Here is a 20233-nt window from a genome sequence, read left to right as displayed (position 1 = left end):
GATTTTTCCGAATAATAACAATAACATTAACGTCCCGCTGATCCGCGCGTATCACGGCTTTCGATAGAGTAACGGTTTCATAAGTATCGCTTATGTCACGTTTGAGACTGTTCGCTTATTTGGCATGGCGCTCTGGATCGCGCCTGATGAATCACGATATTAATTCTGGAAGAAACGCGGGAGATTTTGAGTCATTAATGAAGCGACTGGTAAGACGACTCTGTTACGGTCGTGCGGCCGCGATATTTCGCTCCTTGGGACTTGCCGATGTATTTCAACGATCGACGGGGAAGACGGGGGTTTGTAAATGTGTAATATATTATGAAGGGAAAAGAGCCAATCGGAAATAAACGCACGGCGAAAAGGTATGGTTGAATTAATCTAATAATGAACGAAACCAAACGAGGTTTTGTCGAAGGCAACGACATTTCTAAATGTACAAAATAACGTAATTTTAATACTTTTATCGTACTTGTTTTCATAATTCCCTATGGTTGTCACGGATATGTCAGTTTTGGGGTCCAGTTTCCAGGAGCGCCGATCCTCAGGCATCTCAGAAATGAATTACTCGCGAGGAAGTATGTGTAATAATTTTCCTAAGACTGTCACATATCCCGACGGAGAAGTATCGCTGGCGTTTGCATCCCCACGTACCGTACATTTCCGTTTCACAACTGCGACAAGATTTCCGGAGCGCGAAATCAAAACGACACGATGCGATTTCGATGCTTCACCCGAAAGTCTCGGTCGTCTCTGTCGTCGTTCGTCTTCTCGGGACGAGCGTGTCCGAGTCGCCGGGGAATCGCCCGATGAGAGCGACATCGGCGACCGGCGCCTCCTCGTGATCGCCTTCGCGACGGAGTTCGTTGTACCCGCTCTCGAGCACGGTAATCCCGGCGAGAGGAGGACGCGCGCGAGGATCGCGAGGCAGCAACCGGTTGGGGTTTCGCGCGGCATTACGCGAGCGGGCGCATTCGGAGCGCGTACGGGCGCGCGCCGCTAAAAAGCGGCGTTCGGCGTACGAAAGTGGAAAGGGCGGGGGGCAATTTTTCGAAAGAGGCAATTATCGATTGGTGTGGTCCCCGTGCGACGGCGACGTCTTCTTGCAAGAAGAAGCGGATAGAGACATCGGCGACATTCCACGGGTACGAAAGGCACGCCGGGAGGCCCGATAGAGGGCTGCGTCCCTTCTCTTTCGCCCGCTCCCTTTATCTCACTTCTCGGCTTTTCGCTCTCGCTCGCACCGCTGAAAATTTCGACCGGGCGAAGGGGACCACCCAGAGCCCATTCCTGTATGCAATTTGTCTTGTACCGACGACGTTACGACGGTCCGGATCACAAAAGCCGAAAGAGCGAGGAAGCAGCGAGGAGACAAGGCCGGAACTGTATCGCGTATTTCGCAACGCTGCGGCCAGTCGGCCGGTAGGATGTGTCAAAGGCGGCGTATCCAGTACGCCCTCGCGTCCTCGACCGGGTCTTCCTGCCGGATAAAGCTGAACCGATGGATTCAAAGCGACGCTCTGGGAGATACACGGATGAAACGTGAAAATATCGCGCGGTAAGACGCCGTGATTTTTGTCGCACGGTGTCTCGATGCACGCTAATGTTAGTAATTTGCGGTTTTATGTATGTGAGTCGTTCGATGCGCTCGTACAGTTATTTCGAAGGTCTCGAGGCCGATAGTTTTACAGTTCGGCATAACTTGGTTCGATGATACATCGACCGTTTTCATCGAGAAGAAGGTCGGGTTCGTCGGTAAGTCTCGAAACGGTTTGGACACACTGTTTTCATACATTTCGGAACGCACACGATCGTCCGGCGAGAGAACTCCCGAGTTCTCCCACTGGGGGGTTGCGTCGGAACTGCGTAAGAAAGCGAAAAAGAAAAGCATTCAAACCGTTTGGAAAGTCAGCGCGCGTGTCGCGAGAGGGGAAACGCGGCTTACCGGTCTGAAGGCGGCGGGCCGACTTGAAAATTTCTCGAGGCGCGACGTTCATTTATTCCGGCGTTCAATCAACGGGCTCTCTCTCGGGTTCGAGTCGGTTCTGCGCCCTGGTTCGGCGCGATCATCGGCGACGACGACGACGGCACGAGGCTTCGCTGCGCACCGACGAGAGTTCCGCGAGGCCGCGGCGAGATGAGCGACATGCCACGTTATCGTGGTGGTTTTTCGGCTACCCGGCCGGCCGCTGGGAAACACCGAGGATAAATCGAGGTCTCCGTCCGCGCATCCACGTGTCAACAACGACGTCAAGGCGCGAGGCTCGACGGGGAAAACAAAAGGGTGCGCGTGACGCGCGCACATCGGCGCGATACATCGTAGCAGAAACTCGCGTCGACTTTTTGCCCGTCACCATAGTCATCGGGAAGCCCCCTAATGTTTCTTTTTTTTCCACGTTGCGACCAATCGATCATCCATCATCGCGCGGATCACTTTCTGTCGGCGGCGAGAGACTCACTCGTCTGTCTCGCGCGATAATGCAGACAGTTCGTGATCTGTTATTGTGAACTCCGTTTGTTCGTGTCTACGAAAGGCGGATTTTTTTTTCTCCCCCTACGATCAACGCGACTCGACCAGTCCTCTTGTCTACGACCTCGCGACCGGCGCGACACGGCGCGAATTTTAACGAGCGAGACTGTCCGCCGGATCTTCGGACCGACAATTGTTTATCTCTAATAATCAATTAGATGGCAATGCGAAGTTCACATATAAATTATTACCACCGAGGATCAATCGATGATATCGATTCGAGTGCGCGACGGCGTAAAATACGCGCGATTACTCAGGATCAACCGTCGTCCATCGGCACTTCTCGATCGGCGATGTTCAACGCGCACCGAATGCCCAAGGATGCACGCGTGTCGTCGATGAAAAGTCCGCAATGAAAAAAAAGGAACGAGAATATCGCGTACATCGCGCACTTCGATAATGCGTCTTCGGAAGCGCGCCGAAATCTCACACGTCAGGACTTTACACTGAGAAGAGAGCAGCGGTTGGATCGACGAAATCAGCGATCAACCTCATTCGGAAAAATGTCCGCTGAATAAATTACACGTTGGCGCGACAGTATGTCGGCGTCGATATATACTGAGAGGAAAAAAATATCGAAAAATAAAGAAATATTTATTCAATTGATATTAATAACATATTTACTTATACCAATATATATTTATTCTCGCACGGAGGAAATTTTTTCTCAAATGAGAAAATGAGAAATGCACGTTTTCCGAAATCTGTGGCTTTGCACGAAGGCAATTGTTGATGCTACTTAAATGAAAAACAAATCGAGATTTAAGCAAATTTTTTATCACTGCCCGTCAAATATTTTTTATACTTCTCATATTTTCCTCTCAATGCCGAGCACATCGCAATCGTTGAACCAATTGACGACTCATCGCGACAACCGTGTAATTTGTTCGACGGATCAGACGCTGTGCTTGAAGAAAATCTGTTCGTTCAAGCAAAATCTCGTTGATTCTACCATTCTGTTTTTTTCCCCGGTGCAGATCCAAGCGAGATCTTTTGAGGATTTAATTTCGCAATTAAACGGCGCGGCACGTGCGCAAAGGATCCATTACCGCGATCGCGGACAGCGATATTCAACGGCGATTGCTAATCATTAGCACGCTTTGTGCGCCGAGGCGTGAAGGGGGGAATCAAGAATTCCATTCAGTTAAGAAAACTCGCCTTTTCCGAATATCGCCGCGGTCATCGGCGCGTTAATCTCCGTATGTAAATCCCGTCGTCTTACCTGTGCCACCGGTCGCTCGACTGCCGTTAAATTTCAGTACCGTCGCTTCTGCACGCCGGCTGTGCGATGTAACAGAATAGAAACGTCAGCCGGAAATTTGTCCTCACGCGTTCGACGTATCCTCGCCTTATCTCGCTCGGGTTCCGGTTCTCGAATTCGTCTGAATTTTCTGCTGGGACTTCGACTCTCAAAGCCCGACACTGTCGGTTCGAGAGACAAACCGGTGCCGCCGCGTGCTATTTTCAGTTTGGTCTCAAGAGTGCGTCGTGGGGAGATGGGATGCATCTCTAGGACCTAAAGTGCATCCGCGGTCGCGGCTGCCAGACATCGAATTACGGGGGTGATATTCGCGTGTGTACTTACACAGTGAAACATTTCCCATTAAAAACGGTTCACCGATCATTCGGTTACTTGCGAAACGCTGGAGGATTTTTTCACCCCGGCTCGATCCGTTCTATCCGCCCTCACGAAGTTTATCCTCGTGGCTCTGAGACACCCTTGTCTATGCTTCCGCTATGGGACTTCCATCGACAGTGAAACTTTCACTGGCCGAAATTAGCGAGGTATAAGACAGAAGGGCTAGAATGGTAGTGTCTTCGCCGAAAATTAGCGAATACTTACCGATCATCGGAGCGATATTGTATTTTGCTGATTCGATCAGTGACATTTTCGCTGATTCGACTCGGGAGAGCGTGTCACTTCGTAATTAGACACGTGACGAGCGATTATTAAGATCCATTCTCAAGACCGCACGATATTTTTCTGCCGCATTGTTTCTCCTTGCACGCAATGTAAAAATCGAATTCGTTCCCGAGTAACTTAACGTGCGAGTGACCTTACGGTTTCGCTCGACACGACCGTACAGCGTGAATCAACCCTTAAGGTGCTGCCGGTGCTTACTCTAATCTTCGAATTCACGCACGCCTTCGTCTTCGTCTGGGCTGTAACCGTCTGCTATTATTTTTAGCGCGTGATCGCTCTACACCGCGTGTAGACGCGGCATAAGGAGGGGGGAGGGGTGGGGGGGAGACAAGGGGGAGACGTTTGTAAGACGGCTCTAATGCCGACCGAGTATATTAGGTCATCCCGCGGGCTTGGCTTGTATAATTATCGGCTCTTCTGTCACCAAAGGCCGACTCGCCGAGTTGCGAGTTACGTTGCATTTACCGCACCCTCGCGTGGCACTCATCAATATGGTATGCGTAAAAATTGACAATGTGCGCGCGCGCACGCGAGCGCGTGTATATACCTCTCTCTCTCTCTCTTTCTCTCTCTCTCTGTTTCACGAAGTCGCGTGTGTTCGAAAACTTTCGCTTTTCCAGCTAATTAGCATTTTAATCGAGCTGACGTCTGTGATCATAATTTACGGTTGCGCAATTGCATTGTAGACAAATAACAATAATAATAATCTTTACTAATGAGAAGTATCCCGCAACATATATAATTAAAGAAATATCGTAGATAGACGGACGAGAAAGAAAAAGTTGCAATATCCACAAAATATATAAATGGTCAGACGATAATATAATAAAAATTGAAGCTAATAAAGTCGCACATGATAGATTATTTAAGTATTGTAAGATTATCGTGAAAGAAGTCTACAGAATCGGAGAAATTAGCAATTAAACATAACCTGCCTAAATAGGAATTTAAACCATACGGAGTTCGGTGAATGTTTAATGTGAAAGACTGAGCTATGTTTTAAGATTCTTAGTGGAATATTTAGCTGTAAAAATTCTAATTTGTGGCGATGCGTTTTAAGAGATTAAATATAAGGAGAAAATATGTTGTCATTTTTTCCCGTTGCAAAGGTAATAAGTTCAGTCTGATGTATGTTAAAAATCAGCCGATACTCATGACATGTTATTTCCATGAATATATTCTTATAAGATCGAACATTTTAAGAGGTTGAAGCGAAAACGCAACGTTTACGTAAATTGCACGTAGGCATATCTCTCGTTCTTTCTCTCTCTCTCTCTCTCTCTCTCTCTTTTTCACTCACGATACGTTCGATCGTAATTAATTGATAAGGTTCATCGATTCAGAAGCGTGACACACGTGGAAACTCCTGTTAACAATCGTCGAACACACTCTCTCTCTCTTCCTCTCTCTCTCTCTCTCTGTCTACACCTCTCCCTCTCGAGAGCCTCGCAGCGCCGGTAAGTTACGAGGAAAGATCCTTCACTATTCTAAGCGGGTAACTACAGTGCGCGCGCGCGTGCTCGCTATGAAAGAACCTTGCCAGGATTTTCCAATTGTGTCACGATGTTGTACTTTTGTATTGACGAGTGCCGAAGAGTCCGATGCATCGAGCGAGAGAATATGTAACGTAAAGAAAAAAAAAAAATGATATTGATCGCGTTCGACCAATCGGCACTTTGTCGGCCGAGAAGATCGATTGTCGATAGGGGTTTTACGCTGTATGTGTCTTCCTTTTTTTACGCACTCCGATGTCCGATTGTGTTTCTCTATTGATGTCTGCTTTTTTCTATGCTTCGAGATGTTTGTTGACGATACGACATTACCGATAAACAAGTCGCCAGGCGCTTTGATCGAAAAAAAAAAGTCCGCGGTTCGTCGTATTAAGATAGTTGGGTCGTCGAATTTTCAACGGCGATATTAAGGGGCTTCTTCATAAGTTTATTATTTATTGGGAAAAAAAATATTTTCCTATAACTTGATTTATTCAACTAAGAAATACATAAAATGTTAATTCGGAGCGAAATCAAAGCGAATGTGTGCACACAAACACGGAGATATTATTTTTAGTTTTTTATTAATACTTTATACGTATCAGTTGAACTAGCGGAGGTGTACGTGTGATAAAAAGTGGTACCTAATTCTCTAAAATTACAGACGTTACGTGCGTACAAATAGTATATATATATATATACTACGCGTTGATATATATATATATATATATATATATATATATCAACGCGTGGCTAAAATTAGAAAAAAAACTTCCTAAGAAAACGGTTTTGCAGACCAACCACCGTAAATGCATGGCCACGTTTCAACCGTCCGCACAATGCAGACCGCGATTCGCGCGTCTGAAGTGCAACCGCGACGTATCCGCCGCGTGATATCGTGAATTTGAACTTTCGTGTGAGTAACCCGCTCGTCCACCACTCATCGAGCTTTCGCGGAACCGCTGAAAAAGCGAGGGAAAACAGCTGACTCTCGCGAAATCGGAGAGCTTTGGGAACTTTCTGCCCGTGCGAACGGTCACAGTGTTCTCTCGCGCGTCACGAAGCTCGGCCACGGGGATTTCTGTCGCGCAGTGCCGGCGTCTCCTTTCCTCCAACGGACTTCGAATCAGGACGGCGATTTCAGGACGGCGATGTGTATACACACGTACACGCACATATCGTCCCGCTCAATCTCATGAGTTTCCACTTTCGATGGTGCATTTCAATTGGTATCGTGACGTGTACGCTCCGAGGTGCCTTGAATACAGAGAAAGAAAAAGAGAGAGAGAGAGAGAATCTCTACAATGTACGCCGGACGATCGCTCGTAAGCGGAGATTGCGTGTGACTGCCCGCGATAATATCCGTGCTGATCGCAGGAATGGAAGGAAAACTCTCGACGACGTGCACATATAGATTTTCGCTAAAGTGGAGCGCGATGTCGCGCCGACGTGCAACAGGCTGCGTCTACGGGCACAAATGCGACCGGCTATTGTGATTTCTCCGTCTCGACGGAACTTTCTCACGCGAGCGAGCGAGCGATAATCGAGCGCTGCTCGTGGAACTTGTCACGCTGTGTCGCTCTCTACGGATGCAGAATCGCTGGAACGGATCACGGGCAGGTGTCCCGACTTGCTGATCGGGCTCGAGGTCGTCAGCCGGTAAAAATTCGCCGGTAATTCCCGAAACAATCCGGGTATTACCCGCGAGCGAGCGTCGTGTCGCAATGAGGATTTTCATCAATCGATTGCCGCGCGCTCACGTTCAAGACGGTACTTACTCACTTAGAAGTCTCTCTCGAGAGATCGTACGCGGTCGCAATGACACTAAGGCTGTTCGATTATTCACAGCCGGAGGATGGGCGACGTTAACCCGCTGCGGATTGCCCAGGGTCAATGCGAGCGGGATTCGTGACGTCGATCGTGACGTATTATTTCGAAATCACCTTCTCAGAAGGAAATCACCGAGAGGGGAGGAGGTCAATTTTTGGCACCCGGTCGCACCCGAATAATACACAATACTTCCGTCTGTTAGCGGCGCGACTTCGTGAAGATTTTTCTCTGAAGTAATGACGTCAATTCGTCCCACCGGTACTTCGTCGTTCGAAGAAGGTTCGTTGTGCGAAGAATGAAGAGGCCGTATTTCGAAGTTAACCGCGTATCCTATTAGTCACTGAGAGAGATATTCGATAATCGGGTAACATCCGGAAGTTGAGGCCCGACGGATTTTTTTCGCCTGAGAAACTCAAGTTCGTCGGTAATGGGCGATATAATGTTCGACGATGGTTCCACATGGAAAGAAAATCTATTCCGTCTAGCTCGTGTCGGACCATGAGTTAGGATTGAGATCGGAGTGAAGTTAGATCGATCGGAGCAACTGACGTTTAACGAACTTCGCTCCGACTGGTCAAATCTCAGTCCTAATCCAATACGGGCCTTGATGTAACTGAATCTCGCATATCGTATCGGGTTATTAGTAAAAAAAATATTCTCGAACACGTCGAGCCGCGTTCCACGTACATTGGATTTCAAAATGGTTCGAACGCATTGCCTTCTCGATCGTAATTTCGTGAATGACGGCCCGATGAGGGGAACTCGCGTCTCAGAGAATTCCACGTCCCTCATCGGAACATCGGAGCTACATTCCGAACTGCGTCAGGAGAAAGAAGCGTTCGATTCGCTTTGAAACTCAGTATACACACAATAAACCGGCCATGATGTGAACGTGTGCTTTTTTTTATTCGCGAGACGATGAAAGACACGCTTGATTAGCGTGCGGCACCAGCGAGCGTTACGTTCGCATTTGCGAGACATTCTGTTGTTTCCCGCCGACGACGAAGAAATCATCGGCATCAAGGCAAACGACTCACGAGGAAAATTAAACGGACGATACGCGCGTTATTCGCGCTCCCTAATGGCCGGAGCTTGACTTCGATGGATATCGGAGATGCGCGATGCACAATCAAACACATAGCGCAGCGCACCGTGCATTCCGCGCCGCGTTCTCCGCGGGGCCTCGTCTTATCGCGCGTGGTTCGTATCTGTCGCTTTGCACGGCCCTAATCGGTCTCACATTGCTGTCATTCGACACGATTTCCAAATCAACGAGCGCATCCGCGTCCTCGACTGTGTCTCCTTTCAACACGACGAGATCGTTGCGCACTGAGAACGAGATTTTCTTCAAATTTCATGAATTTCCTTGCAAAACAAATTTCATCATTGGCGTGTTCCGAAGAAGCTAACGTTTCGATTAATAACTACGACCTGTTGGACTTTTCAACGAATATCTTGGTATCTTTGTATGTATTGAAAAGAAAAAAAATTGTTTTCCAAAATTGGTTAAAAAATATTTCGATTAATAGCGTTCTTTCTGCCAAATAATAGAGTTCGCTTGAGTGAGACGATGAAATTTCTACACGAACAAATAATATTCCGTACAAGTGTGTGTCGCTTCTATGAAACAAATTTTAGTCGAATAAATGGAAACACTTAATCCAAAGAAATCTTTTCCCCCGTGTGGCAACTCGTAACACTTGCTCAGTAGGCGCGATATTTTTTCGTGCGACGCTGGACCGTTGATTTCGTCGATCCAACCGTTTCTTTTTTGTCTTTTTTCCTCAACGTAATGCGGGTAATTGCGAGCGATTATGCGGAGGACGATACCATCGCGTCGGCGACCTTTTCGCGAAGTTTGACGTCAGTGCGGTGCCGCCTGCGACGAATGTTGCGTGATAGATCACCTTACTACGGCCGGGGATCCTCCGTCCAGCCGGCCGTGATAATTGATATCGGTGATAATTCGAGAATCGCGGCGGAATGCAGGTGAACGCGTCACTCTCGACTCCCGTGGGCGACGGCTCCCGTGGGCGCGAGATTCCGCGGGCGTACGGATGACGACGACCGCCCACATCACGTCCAACGTCACAAGCTGAACGTCACGGATCTCTCTCTCTCTCTCTCTCTTTCTCTCTCTCGGATTTCAAGAACGATCCTCGAGAGCGCGCCCCGACCGGGGCATGACCTATCGCGCATAACGAAACTTGCATCGTAAGAATGTCGTCGCCTCGGTAATTCAGTAACGGATGTAAGGGCGGGCCGATCGTTGAAACAGGATGTGTCAGTTGTGCCGCAGGAATTTAATATCGCAGATAAGACACAATATTGCGCCAACCGTAAACTCAGCCGGCATCGATTACACGTAGCGTCTATCGTGCGACGTAACACACGTCGCGCGGGGAATAACTTCGAATTATAGCGTCACCGGTTGACGCGCGCGCGCACACACGCAGGGGATACCGAGAGGTGGCCTCAGGGGTATGTTGTTTATGTGCTTCTCTTGGTGTGCATTTCGGAAGAGGAATAGTGGACGGAAAATCGCGAGGTCTTTTCTTTGGAGAACATGCACACGCCGAGAAACCCATTTAGTCGACTCGAACGAAATTCTCGTTCGGATATGGATAAATGTTGCGAGAAGATTGATTCTCCGAACGAACCTTCTTCATTTTCCTCTCGGCAGACCAAATCTTTGGTTCTCGTAACCGAAACACATTTGTCGTTTACCCATATCCGAGCAAACATTTTGTTCGAGTCAATTAAAGGGATTTTTCAGCGCAGCGAACTAACAGCGACATAACATCAGTGTTATAATTTTCCAGTTACAATGTAACTGTTATATAACACGAACGTCATATTATTATGAATTTCCGTTTTCTTTTTCGGGAAAAAGCGGTCAATAATAAATCGCGACTCGCGTGTCGGTTCGTGCGCGCGTATAACGTGCGCTACGTCCCGCCGGACATGGAATGGCGAGAGATAAATATCTGAAGTGACTCACCTTATCCCGCCGAGGCGACTTTATCGAGGAAGTTCGATCTGCAACAGAAAGAAGATAGAGGAATTCATTAGTCCCACGTCGCACGAAAAGTTTCACAGCAGATTTATCGTCGCATCGTCGCTCCTCGCGTTTCCGCGAGTCGCGTGAGATCTCTCGCGGTCCTTCGCGTGGGGATTAACGCGAAAGATTATGGGACGACGATTTTGAGATGAATTTTATTCTACGAAACAGCAACGGGAGATGAGGCAGATAGAGAGAGAGAGAGAGAGATGGGGAGGCACACTTCGAAGCTGCGTTTGCACGATTACGCACGTCTAACAGGATATTCTTTCGGAATATCCCCCGCGTATTTATTCTGCGGTCACTTCGTTACTTCGTAAGTCAGATTTACCGCTGCTGTAATAGTTGCTTGGCGGAAGAAAAAAAAAGCAGTCATCCTTCAAGTATGCAGGTATTGTTTCTTAATAACACATGCCTTGAATCATGCTCAGTGGGTAGATGGGACTACGAGATACATCGCATCCGATTGTTGCATGCCGCGCAATGTATTTATATGTATATGTACGCGAGTGTACATATAATAAATACGGTATATAAGCTGTAGAAGAAACCACCTGCACATTCATATCGGCTCGGTATCGTGTCAGGTTCGTCTAATAAGGTCTCCATAATTCGCTTTCAACCAAATCCATGAATTTTCAGCAAATCACAATTTAATAGAAAAACGGGTAAATTCTTTTACGAGTGACTTGACGCACGTAGAAAAATACATACAAATAAATGTTACCTCGTTTCAAGTATTTTCTGAGTTTATATGTTCGCAAATGTATACCGTAAGTTCGTCATAAGAATAAAAGAAATTCGAAATATATTCTGAATCCTAGTAAGTTTGATATTTCAATTGATCTTTTCGCGACGAATGGCCACTATAGTGGCCGTTCGCGAAACTTCTGTGTAAGAATTGCTGCCGATGGCGGAAGCAAAATCGAAATGAAATTCTGATCTGAGGATCGAACTCCGGCTTTATCTCCGCGCGAGTTCTGTCTACCGCGTAATGCACGCTCGCGTTTCGTTCTCCTATGCAGCGTAGTGGCGGCCAACTCCTCTGAAAAGGTTAAGAACACACAGGCTTTGCTTGTTGAAATCAACCGAATTGGACTTTTCTTCGATAATTATTTCAAAAAGGGAATCAAAACTCTTCGTTTCGGTTCCTAATAATGAACTTTTCTCAAATTTGTCACGAGTACATTCTAACTATTATTAGAAAAATACTCCTTATTGAAAATAATTGTTACTTAAAACAAGGAAAATGAACCGAGTAAACGCTGTCCTTACCAGTGGAGTGAAATTTTTCCCGGTGTGCTGTAATATATCGGGCCGATATCATTGATACGTTAATCAAACGGACTGAAGAGAATCCCGGTAGAAATGACGAGTGAGAATGAGCGCGAAGAAAAGGAGAACCTGCCAATTATATCTCGCTTTTTATTTAGGACGGGGAAGGTGTTGATCGGCGTCGTCTTTTCGTTAATCTTTCTCACGCGAGCAAGGCCGCCAGGTGGAGAGCCGCGATACGGGGACACATCGCGACGAGCTCGCGCGATCGTGTCATAGATGCATCGCACCTGTCCATCCCGTCCAGCGAATTTCCTCGTAATCGCTATAGATTCCTTCCCACAGCGGAGCGGCCAGTTGTGTTCGGTTTAGGATACCAGTGTGAACGGCGGCCGTAAGTTATGTATCATTTGTACTTCCCTGACGCCGCATACCAAGAAGCGAACTTCGTTCTTCTCGGACCGTCCGTCACCGGTATGCTAAACTTACACCGTGTCTCGAATGTCTCGACATCGCTGCTTACCCGTGTTGCGACGATGCAAGAGAGAGAGAGAGAGAAAGAATTATTTTTCATATCTGTCTCTGCACGGGAAAAACAATTCCGTTGGTATAACGGAATTTTCCGTTGTCCGGGGAGCAGACGAAACTCGGTTGTAGGAAGATTTTTGTAGGAGGTTTCTCTCAGTCGATCGCTCCCAGTTATCTCAAGCGAATTTCTCAACGCAGCCGAATGTTCACGCGCACGCCACTTTTCTTCAGTCCGCTATGTTCAAGTAATACCTGTTTAATTCAAGTAAAACAATTAGCTCCGCAGCAAATATTTACTCGAATGTAACACTCTTTCTCTTAGCGCACGAGCGTCATTTTCACTCGACTTCGCATATAGAACCGTTGTACGTCCTTCGGTAATTCGCTTTTCTACACGGACAAAGAAAACTCGTTGCGCGTAACTGATTTTCTGCCGCCCGACCGGACGAAAATTCCGTCAGAGAAACAGAAGGATTCCCGTAGGAAGTTTCTACTCGGTCAGCGCTCTCAGTTGCTCTCAGTTATCTCTCGATCGAGTTTTCAATGCAATTCAATATTCAGACGAGTATTTTCAATCGCTATGCCGTATCATTTTTTGCCAAGAGTTCTCACGCTTTGCCACTGAGCCTTCTGGTCCCTCTTCAACCCCAGGAACCAAGTCTTTCTTTCCATATATAATTAAATTTTGCCTGTGAACCAGACGAAGACTCGATTGGAACAGAAATCTTTCTACGGGGGNGGGGGGGGGGGGGGGGTTCGCTCTCAATCAATTACTCTCTCAGTTATCACGACCGAGTTTAATGCCAAGTTTCAGCAGCCGAATATCCAGAGGGGTGTTTTCTCGATCGTGACGGAGCACAGATGTAATATCTCGTCACCGAGAATTTTGTCTCGGTTTCCCCGTTCGGTTACCACGCGAAATCAAATTTTTACTCGGAGAGGATTCACGGAGTGGTGCGTCCCGTGAGGACACCCTGTGAATACGAGCGTTACGATCGCAGAACGGCACGTGGGCAGCCGTGCAGCCGGTGTACGTCCAAGTATGCACTTGTCGCTCTCGCGAAGGTATGTACGGATCATTTCCTCCGGATGATTCACCACCGTGCCGATGCCCTTCAGGGTCGGGACGCTGTATCTTCGCTTGGGGTCGGCGGATCGCACGATATCGCGTTACTCTCTCGGAGGATGCACCTGTGCAGCTCTCTCTCTCTCTCTCTCTCTCTCTCTTTCTTTGTCAGCTGCCGACCACGAGCGGTTGCTTGCGTTTCGCATTAAGTCAGCCCACAATAACTAATCTCGATAGCTCCTAATCCAAGTGGTCGTTCGTTCCTTTCCCCCCCTTTCCCTTCCTGTATCTATTTCATTTTTCACAATAAAACATGTAGTGGGCCCTACACACCTGACACTCCTCGCCCTTCTGTCGGTGCACGCGCGCGCCCTTACCGTCAGCTCTTTTCATCGGTGTCGGCTTTTCTTTTCAACAATAGATCTTTACATATTCTCGGTCCCCGGATTAACTGAACGGTATGACAAGAATATCCGACGTTCCGGTCGTCCCTTCAGATTTCCCAAACATTCTGCCCGCTTTGTCGGAATCACGATCGTACAAATCATTTCTCTCGCGACAAAGAGAGACTTTTTTTTTTCTTCGATACGTTTCTGTCTTTCATTGACTTAAGTGACGGGGCACGACGGGGAGTTAGACGTCAACTATGGACGCGATGCGTCGATAGTTGAGGAGGACACTCGCCGGGCCGTGTCCGTAGTAGTCGAGAAGTCAACACGAGAGAACTTGGACTACAATATCTCTCTCTCGTAGCGGGCCAGTATTTAATCTTGAATTATGTTACCGATACGAGGCCGGCCGAGTTTCGTTATCGTCGAAGATCACTTTACTCGGCCGTCCGCCGGCTGTATCCATTTCGATATAAACCGCAAACAGAGCTCTAAGGAGGCCGCATACCGACGGCAGTCATGCGATCGCCGCGCGTTCATTCACGTATACCCGCTCATGCGCGCCTTTTTTTCCGCCGCGAGCGTGCCTTCGCTTATTTAAATAAACGCGCATTCTCAGGTGAAGGCGAGCCTTCTTTCTCGCGGCTCTCGCACGTCACCGTCGATCCTTGCCGTCCGGCGACCCACAAACCCGCACTATCGAAACTAAGCGTTAACAGGCAAGAGGTCGAGGTGGGAGGCGCGTTTCCGAGAAGGATGGACAAATTCGATCGCACGCAGCTTTCCTAGGAACACTTTCAGCCGGGCCCGAACTACTTTCATCATCCCCGGGCCCATCTAATCGATGTATCCGAATTAAGTGATGCACACTCGGCCAGGAAGCCGCGGTATTTCCGGAATCCACCGGCGGGTGGGTGGCGATTTTTGTCGGCCTCTCGCCTGCTCGTTCTCGCCTCGTTATACACGCGATCCTCCTCCTCCTCCTCGGGAGAGAGTATGCTCGAAAGAGGATTGAGGCGCGCATAGGATCGCCGAGAGACCGTTCGTTGAATCATCGCGTCTCGCTTCCAGGAATGCTCCATTCATCTCGGAGCAATGTCTCTTCGCAAAGGACGCGCGCGAGCCGAAGGTCTCGCGGAATCGACGAACTTGCTCACGGAAGGAACACGTTCTGACCCCATTCCGCGCGCGGTCGCGCACTCCGAGGACGCAACTTTCCTAATAAGAGTTGGGCAAATTTGAGGAACACCGAGCACTCCGACGCGCCTGGCGCGCGAAAGTGTCAAGTCATCCTCTCCTGCGTCATTTCTCAGTTACGCCAATTTCGACAGCCAGATCCACCGACGCGAATAATCTTGGGTAATAATAGACTCTCGCCGCGATTTCTCCTCCGGAATTATCGTCTGTGTAATTATCGTATTATGGAAATATTATTTGACATTATTCGTATCCACTCGATGATGACCGAGAGGGATCCTATGGAGATTATAATGATTTTCGGCGACTCGATTATATCTTCTTCAGGTTTTAGCCGAAAAATAGCAGTGGCAATACGCGTAAGATTATTATCACCGACACTCAGAGTTGGGTAAGAATTAGTTGTTTAATTAAAAGTTAAATTAAACATTTGAAAAGTTAATAGCTTTTAACTTAGTTAATTTTAAATGAGCTAACTTTTCACCGAAACTGGTTAATTTAAAATGCATTCACTTTAACTTGTTAATTTTTTTTATGTATGTGGAAATAAGTTAAAATAATTCATCGATATTAAAATTAACGCGGGCTACATACGATGTAAAGTAAGGGAAATAGAAAATAATGCCAGCAAAATTGTTTCGTCTTCCTATGACATATATCCCTGTTTTGCACAATTTTTTAGTTAATATATATATATATATATATATATATATATATATATATATATATACATACACGTAATCGAATCGGCTCCATTGAGCGGGCCGAAAATCTGTCGTCGCGAAAGAGTACCCGGTTAACCAGCAAAAATAGTACACCACGTCAGCCTAAGTATGAATGAGTTCACGTGACTAAACGGTAGAAAACAGGGAAAACCCGTACCTTCGTTGTGTAATCCGCGAACGTACGCTCAGTCAAAGTATGCAACTGAGTAATGTTTGCATAACGATTGGTCTCACCGAAATCCGCATCTTTCTTCAATTATGCAAATGAATGGAAACATCATCCGATTATACACTGAGAGTAAAGTGTTTGGTATTCGGAACTGAAAGCAAGTGAAAGAATCATAATCACAGAAAAACCGTCACTCTAATAAACGCTACTGCAGTGTCAGTAGAGTTGGGTAAGTTCATTTTTATTTTTAACCAAGTCAAAAGTTACTTAAATAAAAATTGTCTTAACTGAAGAAGTTATTTTAACGTTAAATTAATTTATTACAGTTAAAAATTAATTATGCAAAATTATATATATATAAACATAGCTTTGCATGATTAATATATATAATAACTAAAAAATTAATTATATGCAAAAAAGGGATATATATTCCTTTCTGCAAATTATTCTTAAGAGTGTCAAAATATCATCAGAATTTTCGCTCGGGCTTTCCGAAGTGAGCACCAAGTGTTAGGTTCGCACTAACGTCAGTAATGTTTCCGCGGATTTGCACCTGCGTCACAGGGAGTGTCAAGAGTTCCCCCGATGAATTACGCGATCTCATCGCGGCGGGGTGATCGGGAACGGTGTGACAGCAGGAAGTGTCGAAAATATGCCCGAACCTATTTAGCGTATGTGCGGCGCCGGGCGACCACCCGTCCCGCGCTTTGAATCACCGCGAATTCCTCCGGCAAGGATCGTCGGGCCACCGTCCGATTTTGTGGGTTTAGTCACGACGCGGCGCGTTCTTTGGCAAACTTGCGCAACATCCAGTCCCGTTACGAGGCGGCGCCTCGCGTTTCCTTCTTCGCGCCGTTCTCGTGCAAACGATTTTCACATTCGTGCAACCGTCGCTCCGTCCGCGGATATTGACGTTTCACGCGTCGTTTCGAAATATCGCGCAACATTACACCAGCTGCGATATCTCCTCCGATAATCCGATTTATCCGATTTATATTTTTTTTTTATATATAATATTTGATTAAATACTTGATATGTAAGGGAGTAAAGAAGAAAGCGCAAATCAAAGGCAAGTATTGTTATTTCAGTTACACGTTCCAACAAACTAGTTTTTTTTTCTCAAAAAGAACGTAGGAAAAAAAAATTTGTTATTTGAGAATAATTTTTATGAACCGAGAGGAAAATTATTCTCGAATAAGAAGAATAAAGTATTCTCAGTGGAACTGTATAATTTCTCACGCGAACACGCACACACGCGCGCAAAAGTTTTGATCATCATGTAACATTATATACTCTTGCTGATTATACAGAATGATTGGGGAGGAAACCGCAATATTTGGATAATGTGGTCACCGAATCGAAATAGACAAAGAAGTCCTGTAAACATAGGTCCGATTTTCGACCGTTACAGAATGAATAGGTGTTATGAATAAACGCTCGCATTATAGACCAGTGATGTCATATATCTAACCGCGTTCCCAGCCATGCGCGACAGAAAATCGCGTACGTGTACGCGCATACGTAGCGTGGGAAAACAATGTAACTATAAGCACTTATTTTCATGTTTATTCGTCAAAGTCGTTTAGTTAGGTTTCAATAATTATCAACTTAATTACGTGGGTAAACAAATGTGGATCTTATCCCGTTATCATCCAGTAGAGTCTCATTAACGGGAACGAGAATCATGGAAAGATTCAAATATGTGTAACTATCCAACGCAAAACTAGGATCACATTATTTCGCAATATTCATTACGCACAAATTTCCGAAATATTAAATATTCCCAGCGAGCAAACTTACAATCTGCCATGCAAAATGAGCGTTTCTTTGTAAGGACCGAATATAACCGCATTAACGAGAAATTTCTTAATTCGTCAAAGCGTATATTTAGCGCATATCTACTCTATAGTTGAAGATTCTCGCCGAATAAACCTGTACGGGTGTGAAGATCTGAAATAGAAAGGAAGGAAAACCCGTGCAAGGAGCGGCAGCTGCATGAAAAGATTAAGAACGAAGAATTAAAGTAGGAAGGATCACGATCGAAAAGTGAGATACGCATTACGCAACTTTCACACGTGAACACGTTATTTGCAAAATATTCCTAAAGCGTCATTATACACAAATGACAAGCTCGTTTAGCTCGCAATGGCGTGATCTCGCGAGGCCAATTATGCGTATTGTTGCAATGCACCGCGAGGCTTCGCTTTTTATTCCTGTTTTATTTATAAAAGGGGAAACACATCGCGCGCTCTAATATATGCACAGATGCCATAGACGCGAGCTCGGCCTTTGCGTAAGGCAGCAGAAGCAGACGCGATAGCGAGCGCGGCGCGATTATCATTCACCTGATTCACCTCGCCGTCGCATAAACACGTCGTTCGCGTCGTCTCGATCCGAGTACCGGGCATCACTTTCGAGGAACTTGCCTTCGACGCGCTCGATCGAGGCCGCTGCGGATTTTACCGCGAGCGAGTACGCTTGTAATTTTCAGATTTACGACGCTAATGTCGAAGGCGAAACGAATAAATACACACCGCGTCTTCTAGGCGCTGCGTGCGCCCAAGACAGACGTCTGTATCTACTTGCAGCGGCCGCTCCACGGGACGGACGCGCGGAGCCGTCTGTATCTACTTGCAGCGGCCGTACAGACGCAGATGCGTCGTTTTATTTCTGTCTCTCATTACACACTGGAAGGAAGATAGAATAAATCAATATCGTAAACGACAAATCTAAAAGCCAAACTATATTGATGATGTATTGACAGGTATAAATTTCACTAATATTGCATAATGCATAATGCATAATGCTATGCATATGCTGATACAGAAAACTGTTCTGTACTGATAAATATTTTATTGTCGGACGTCGAAAGAGATTTTCTCTCGAAAGAACGATATGTTTTAATTAAGAACGAGAATATATTTGAATTCTTGTAAGGCATGATAACACAATAACGATCTATTTGATATTTGAGAGAAATAATTGCTCGTAATTATGGGATTAGCTTTGTGAGGTTGTCCCTGAAGAGTGAAAGAACGGCTTAGGAAAGAATCACGCGACTTACTTTTGGTTTTTCTGCCCCTTGGTTTTTCCCTTTGAAATTGACAACGTCACGCGGATAACGGGCGTGAGATCTTTGCACTAAGCGTGTCATCGCCGGGCTTTCTAACATGCGGACTTTTTAACAGGTAAAAACGGACACCGGTCAGTCACGCGCGACGAACCGATCACAGAGTTCCGACTCGCGTGATGGATTAGCATATTCGTATCGTTATTTCCTCGCATCCGTAATGTATGCGAACACGTGTAAGTTGACATTCCGTTAGAAGGATGCTGTCTGAGGATATTTTTGAGAACGAGAAAATCATCGGAGCCGACCTCTGATGACACGACGGTCGTGCGTCGCCAATCGAAGTTCTACACTGACTTTTTAAGCCAATTGCCGCCAACGGGTTTCTCGAAAATCGTCATTACGATATTTGTTACGTAAATCGCGTTCTATATATAGAAGAAAATATTATGTAATGCAAAATAAGGTTTATGTTTACACAAACCCGCACGAAGGCCTGAATAATTTCGCCTATTGGTGTCGATAGCGCGCTTACGGCTGAATAAATGATATTGATGCTGAATTAATCATAGGCCGCGCTGGTGAGGCGAGACTGAATCTTACGCTTACTAAAATCCTCGCTAATTATGTACACCGAGAAAAAAAAATTTGATATTTGTAACTACTTGAGAGATCAAAGTCTGCATTACGATTATAAAAACGTGGCCAAGTAGTGCCTTAGCTATTTTATAACGGGTGTAAAAATTAAAGTATCATGCTGAGAATATTTTGGAATGACCAAATCTGGAAATAGTCAGAACAACGAAATAATATAGTTAATACAACTATGGATAAATAGTTAAACGGCACCGTTACTTAAAAACATATTTCTAGTAAAGAAAGTTACACTTCATGATTTGGTCTGAAATCTTAATTATCTCAGTCATTTAACATTATATATATATATATATATATATATATATATATATATATATATATA

At 46.0% G+C, this 20233-nt stretch overlaps 1 protein-coding gene across 3 annotated transcripts in view; it reads right to left on the bottom strand.

Annotated features, from left to right (window-relative positions):
* The window catches only part of LOC106750286, a 69365-nt gene that overhangs the window by 32215 nt on the left and 16917 nt on the right, over positions 1 to 20233 (bottom strand). For all 3 annotated transcript variants that reach the window (XM_014630521.1, XM_014630522.1, XM_014630523.1), the window contains exon 2: positions 10776 to 10813. The gene's annotated coding sequence lies outside the window, so the exon portion shown is untranslated. The remainder of the gene's footprint in view (positions 1 to 10775; positions 10814 to 20233) is intronic.

This window comes from Dinoponera quadriceps, unplaced genomic scaffold (genome assembly GCF_001313825.1).
Source record: "Dinoponera quadriceps isolate SergipeBrazil2010 unplaced genomic scaffold, ASM131382v1 scaffold3676, whole genome shotgun sequence".
Classification (NCBI taxonomy): Eukaryota; Metazoa; Arthropoda; class Insecta; order Hymenoptera; family Formicidae; genus Dinoponera; species Dinoponera quadriceps.
The sequence above is the reverse complement of the archived record's forward strand: the minus strand, read 5'-3'. Positions and strand labels throughout refer to the sequence as shown.